The 6,744-nt window shown below is 49.1% G+C and overlaps 1 pseudogene; it reads right to left on the reverse strand.

Moving 5' to 3' along the window:
• Positions 1 to 1,750: 1,750 nt before the first annotated feature.
• LOC147970965 (uncharacterized) lies at positions 1,751 to 2,715 on the reverse strand (annotated as a pseudogene).
• Positions 2,716 to 6,744: the final 4,029 nt, after the last annotated feature.

Raw genomic sequence — 6,744 nt, forward strand, 5'->3', positions numbered from 1 at the left:
TGTCCCAACTTAGCCCATCACAAGCTCTCACGGTCAACGAAGGATATTCCTTCTAGCGGGAAGACCCGATCAGACTCGGAATCCCGGTTACAAGAGATCCTCGACAATGGTAAAAAAAGTCCAACAAAACCGCCCAATGCGCCGACATCCTGATGGGAGCTGCACATATCTCGTTCTCAGGGCAACACCGGATGAACACTACGTACAGCTAAAACCAGCCCTCAAGTTTCCCCAAGGTGGCGCCGCAAGTGGCTCTGTTTCGGACCAACACTTAGACAAGCACTAGCCCGGGGGGGTTAAAAATAAAGATGACCCTTGGGCTGGCCTAACCCAAGGGAAAAAAAGGCTAGGTGGCGAATGCTAAAACAAAGGTTGGGCCTTGCTAGAGGAGTTTTATTCAAAGCGAACTGTCAAGGGGTTCCCATTATAACCCAACCGCGTAAGGAATGCAAAATCCGGGAACATAACACCGATATGACGGAAACTAGGGCGGCAAGAGTGGAACAAAACACCAGGCATAAGGCCGAGCCTTCCACCCTTTACCAAGTATATAGATGCATTAATTAAATAGGAGATATTGTGATATCCCAACAAAATATCCATGTTCCAACATGGAACAAACTTCAATCTTCACCTGCAACTAACAACGCTATAAGAGGGGCTGAGCAAAGCGGTAACATAGCCAAACAACGGTTTGCTAGGACAAGGTGGGTTAGAGGCTTGGTTTAACAATATGGGAGACATGATAAGCAAGTGGTAGGAATCACAGCATAGGCATAGCAAAAGAGCGAGCAACTAGCAAGCAAAGATAGAAGTGATTTCGAGGGTATGGTCATCTTGCCTGAAATCCTGCAAGGAAGAAGAACGAGTCCATGAAGAAGACAAACGGACGTAGTCGTACGAATCCTCACAACACGACGTTACCGGATTACCGAGAAGAAGTACACCGGAAAGAAAGCAAACAACATAGTAAACAACCACGACATGAACATGGCATGATGCATAATCAAGTATGATGCATGTCCGGTTTAATGAAGCATGGCATGGCAAAGTGCACAAGCAACCCTACAAATTAAGTGGAGCTCAATATGCAACGAGTTGCATATTGACGAAACACCACGACAAGTTATTTAGTTCGATCTCGTTTATGTACCCAACAATATTAAATGTTGATTAGCATGGCAAGGGGTGAAGCAAAACAAAACTACCTATCTAGTCAAGTTTAAATGAGGCGGGAACAACAATTCCGGTAAATCCCCATATGCATATATTAGGTTTGGTACTGTTCTGACCTAAACCATATTTTTAGAGTTATTAAACATGCAAAGTAAATCCACCATGTTAAACTAGGCATTTTTCTACCCCAATTACATATAAAGATTATTTAAAACCGAGCTACGGTTAATTAGTTATGAAATTAAACATTTTAGCAAGTTATTTAAGCAAGTTTAAACAAACAGCAATTTAATCATTTTAAACATAGATGAAATTTGCAAATTATTAATCTACACAAAATTCTAAGCAAGTTTCATATATTAAGTTTTTCCATGTGATGCTTAGTTTGTGAGTTAAAATATGCATGAAGCTTAGGGGCTAAACTGTAAAACTGTAATCTCTGGGATAAATATGAAATTCGACTGGAACAGGAAAAAAACATCACGGGCAGAATCTGTTGGCCCAACAACAGAAGAAAAAAAATAGAGGGGCTTCGGCGGGGTGGCCTCACCAAGTGGGGCTTGGCCCGCTCGGTTTAGGACTGGAGGAGGCCGAATTCATGGGGAAGTAGGTTGGGCCTTGGCAGCGGCCCAGCGAGGCGATGCACGAGCGCGTGGCTATGGTCAACGAGATCGAGCGGTTCCAGGCGCGGGGGAACTGCTCTGCTCGTCTCTGAAGACAAACGGGAGCGACGGGTTGCAGAGCGACGCCGGTCGGGAACGGGCAAGGGCGGCGGAGGTGATGGCTCACCGGCGTCGGGGCTCGAGGCGGCCGGGTGCCGCATCCTCCGGTGACGGGGATGACGTCGAAGCAGAGGAGGCGAACAGAACTGGGCGTCGGGCGGGGATGGAGGTCGGGGCGCCGGTGTCCCGTGGCGGAGGAAGACCATAGTGGTGGCGGCTTGATCCCCTGTCCATGAAAAAAAACAAAAAAGGAGAGAGAGAGCTGAGCGACAGGAGAGGGAGAGGTTCAGCTAGGAAAGGGAAAGGGAAGGGAGCAGAGGCCTCACGGCGCTGCTGGTGGTGCTCTCCGGCGGGAGGACGGCGAGGAGGACGACTCCGGCGGCGCAGGTCCTAGCGGCAAACGGCGAAGAACAGAGCAGGGCGGCGGATCTGGGCGAAGAGGAGATGGCCTTGCGCACGGCTCGAGAGGAGGTCGAGGCGCCATGGTAGGGGAACGACATCGACGGCGGGACTTCGGGTAGCCGGCGGTGGGGACAGGGCCCTGACGGCGGGATCCGGCCAACGACGGGCAATGGCGGCGGAGGAAGGCGATGGCGGTTCCTTGCTGCGGCAAGAACAGGGAGAGAGAGATACGTGAGAGAGAAGAAATCGAGAGAGGGAGGAGAAAGAGATAGAGAGGAGGAGCAGAGGTCCTGGAGGCCGGTGATGGGGATGCTCCTGCTAGTGGCAGCGAGGCGATGGAGCTCGTGCTCCTGGACGACGGGAGGCTCGGCGCATGAACAGGGGGCTGTGCTTGGACGCGAAGCGCTCGATCCATCGAGATGCTCGAGCGGCTGCGCGGAAAAATCAGGGATCTGGTCGGAGGCTGTGGTTGGTGGGGATGGATCCCGAGGGGAAGAATGAGAGCGGTGGCGGCGCGTATGGGACTGGGTTAGACTAGGGTTAGACTGATTTGGTTAGGGGGTGGTCTAATATATGGCAAGTGGAATTTTGGTAGGGGCATATCCGTCCCTCCGATCAAAATCGGACGGTCGGGAAAAATAGGCTAGGGACCCAAATGAGAAAACGGAGACGTTTTGTAGATATTTGGGGATGATCCGGACACGACGGTGACGACAGCTCGGGTCGGGTCCGGGACAATTTTCGGACGCGTGCGAGGAGGGCCGCGGGCTGACGAGAGAGGTTAGGTTGGACCTGGCGGAAGGTAGTGGTCTATGTAGACGGTCTCGAGCTAAGAGAAGAGAAGAGAGGGAGGCCCGGCGACTGTTTCCGGAGACCAAAAACGTCCGACGTTAGACCGGCTACTATTGCCGCTATATTTATCCGTTGGGGCGTCAAACGGACTCCGAATGCGACAAAAATTGACAGGTGGCCTACCTACAACATAAAAACACCGCACGCCAACTTTCATCCCATTCCGAGAACATTTTCCGGCCACTTATAAAATAATATTTCGGACATGCCGCGGGCACGTGCAAGTGTGGTTGGGCTCAGAACGGACAAAGGACCGAACTGGGGAAACCCGGACGGATGCAAGTTTTGAAAACATGATGATGCAATGTGGATAATGACATGGCAAGATGCAACACGCAAGCAAATGACAAGGCAACAACAGCGAATAACTGGAGGACACCAGGCACATCGGTCTCGGGGCATCACAATTAGTTAACCCAAAAGGCATGACTAACCACTCATATAATCCAAACTTAGTTTTAAATATTTTTTCCATTCATCTCCCAAATTCATACGAATTTGATGGTATCCACTACGCAAATCAACTTTGGAGAATATTGTAGAGCCACTCAATTCATCAAGCATACCATCTAGCCTAGGAATAGGATGACGATAACGAATAGTAATATTATTAATGCCTCTACAATCAACGCACATATGTGACGTACCATCCTTTTTCGGAACTAAAATGATAGGAACAGCACAAGGACTAAGGGATTCGCGTATATAACCTTTGTCGAGCAGTTCTTGTACTTGACGCATAATCTCCTTCGTCTCCTCTGGATTGGTACGGTATGGTGCACGGTTGGGTAATGATGCACCGGGAATTAAGTCAATTTGATGCTCAATCCCTCGAATAGGTGGTAATCCCGGTGGCACGTCTTGTGGAAAGACGTCAGCGAACTCCTGCAAAATGTTAGTGACAGCAGGAGGCAAAGAGGAAGGCACGTCCTCGAATGAAAATAATGCCTCTTTGCACACAAAAGCATAGCAAACAGATTTGCTAAAATCTAGATCTTCAATATCAGATTTGGTGGCAAGTAAACATGCACTTTTCAATTTAATTTCAGAAGCAACGCTAGATGGTTTATTATTAGGCTTCATTTGTTGCTCAAATTCTTTTGCCACAATCTGATTTTCACTCTTATTTTTTCCTGTTTTGCTTTATTAGCTCTATTAATATCATCTTTTAAAATGGAATCATGAGTCATAGGAAGCAAAGTAATATTTTTATCTTTATGAACAAGAGTATACTGATTGTTTCTACCATGGTGTACAGAATTTTGATCAAATTTCCATGGTCTACCAAGTAATAAGGAACATGCTTGCATAGGTACCACATCACAATCCACATAATCAGCATATGTAGAGATACTAAAATGCACACGAACAGTACGTGTTACCTTAACCTTGCCACTGTTGTTGAACCATTGAATGTAGTAAGGATGTGGATGTGGTCTTGTGGTGAGAGATAGCTTCTCCACCATCTCCATGCTAGCCAAGTTATTGCAGCTCCCTCCATCTATGATGACGCGAACAGAACGTTCCTTCACAACTCCCTTTGTATGGAACAAATTATGCCTCTGGTTTTGCTCAGCTTGTGTAACCTGCACACTCAAAACACGTTGAGCAACTAAACATTCATACCTATCAGCATCTTCAGCAGCCATGTATTGCGTCTCATGATCAGAATCATCTCCATCGTGTTCTTCATGTGTAATAAGAGCCAAAGTCTCCTCATCATAGTCACTAGTGGACTCATACCCACCATCCTCAGTAGCAATCATCACACGCTGAGATTTGCATTCTCTCGCAAAATGTCCTCTTCCCTTACAATGACGACAAATAATATGACTTTTGTGCCCTGTTGATGCCATGGAAGAAGAAGAGCTCTACGCAGGCCCAGCAGGTGTGCTCTTGGCAGACAGTGGTGGTTGTGCCTGCTTTCTTGTATCACGGCTGGAGGTGGCACCCAATGGAGATGCTGGTGCAGTGGAAGTAGAGGATGCACGTGGTGTCCATGATGAAGATCGACCTTCAGAAAAGTTAGTTCGTGCCAATGCCTGTCGATCCTGCACTTCATGTTCAGCTTTACAAGCAAGATGGAATAAACGAGTGATATTAGTATACTCCTTATACTCTAGAATGGTTTGAATCTCTTTATTTAATCCACCCATAAAACGTGCAAGCATAGCTTCATTCTCCTCAACAATACCACATCTAATCATGCCAGTTTGTAATTCCTGATCATATTCTTCTACATAATTTTTCCTTGTCTTAAATGCTGCAATTTTTGAAGTAATTCACGTTGATAATATGGTGGAACCCAACGAGTACGCATAGCAGTTTTCAAAGCAGCCCAAGTAGTTGGAATAGGATATAATCTACAATGTTCAGACCACCAAACACATGTGAAGCTAGTGAAAGCACAAACAGCAGCAGGAACACGTCTCTCCTCCAGATATTGTAAACATGTAAAACGTTGTTCAGTTTCTAACTCCTAAGTAAGATATATATCAGGAACATATCTACCCCCAAATGGTGGAATATTCAATTTCGTTTTAGGAAGATGGTCATGATCTTGTACCTCATATGGTGGTGCAGCCCTACCGTTGCGATGATATACCTGAGGACGACCTGGTGGTGGTGGTGGTGGTGATTGCACGTAGTTCTGATTTTGATCAACCTCATCCTCGTAATGGTCCTCCACCTCTGCAGTAGCAACAGGAGCGACAGGAGTATCAACAGCGGCACCAGAATTTTGCCCAGGGTCAATGGAAATGTGTTGTGCTCGTCCCACTTGATTTGGAAAGCAGTGGCCATGGCATGAGCGGACGGGCGCCGGCGGACGAGCGGCCGCGAGGGCATGTTGGCAGCAGGAGGCATGGGGCTACACGGCATGCGCAGACGGGCGCAGTCGGGGCAGCCAAGGGGTCGCGGCGAGCAAGGCTAGTCGCGCGCGCGGAGCAGAGCTCCCGGTGCGGCAACGGGAGGATGTGGGCGGTGCTACGGTGATGGAAACGAGGGGGAAGGAAGCGGAGGCTCACCGCGAGCCTGTAGTTGTGCTAGCGCGGGCTCGGGGGAGGCCTGGTGGCGACGATGGGGTGGCGATGTCCGTGGCGGAGAAGACCGGCGATGTCGAGTTTGGCGGCGCCCCGGCTTGAAGTTGAGGGCAGGGACGACGTGGAGGAGTCCGACGGAGATCCTGGGCGTGCAGGGACGGCGAGAAGAGGTGGTTGACCGGGCAATGGCGACGAGGTGGCATCGGGGGCGTGAGCAGAACGCAAAGGGGCGAGGGGCGCCCAGATCCAATGGGTGGGAGTGAAGGGAGAGAGCTAGGGTTTGTCCCGGGGCGAGGCCTTATAGGAGTGGGGCTGCCAACGGATGGCCGCCACGGTGAGGACCGGTGCCGTGGCGGGCATCGGCCATGGCCACCGGGTGGTTCGTGAACAGGGGAGGAGAGGAGGGGTGCGCCTGGGCCGGTGGGCTGGTTGGTCCAGTTGGGCCACGGGGGTGGGGGCTTTTCTTTATTTTTGTTTTTATTTTCTTTTGTTTATTTTCTTTTCTGTTTTCTCTTAGTTCCTATTTATAATAGTTTTATTAACATACCAAA

Source organism: Triticum urartu, chromosome 5A (genome assembly GCF_056163025.1).
Source record: "Triticum urartu cultivar PI428250 chromosome 5A, HENAU_Tu73, whole genome shotgun sequence".
In the NCBI taxonomy this organism is placed as follows: domain Eukaryota; kingdom Viridiplantae; phylum Streptophyta; class Magnoliopsida; order Poales; family Poaceae; genus Triticum; species Triticum urartu.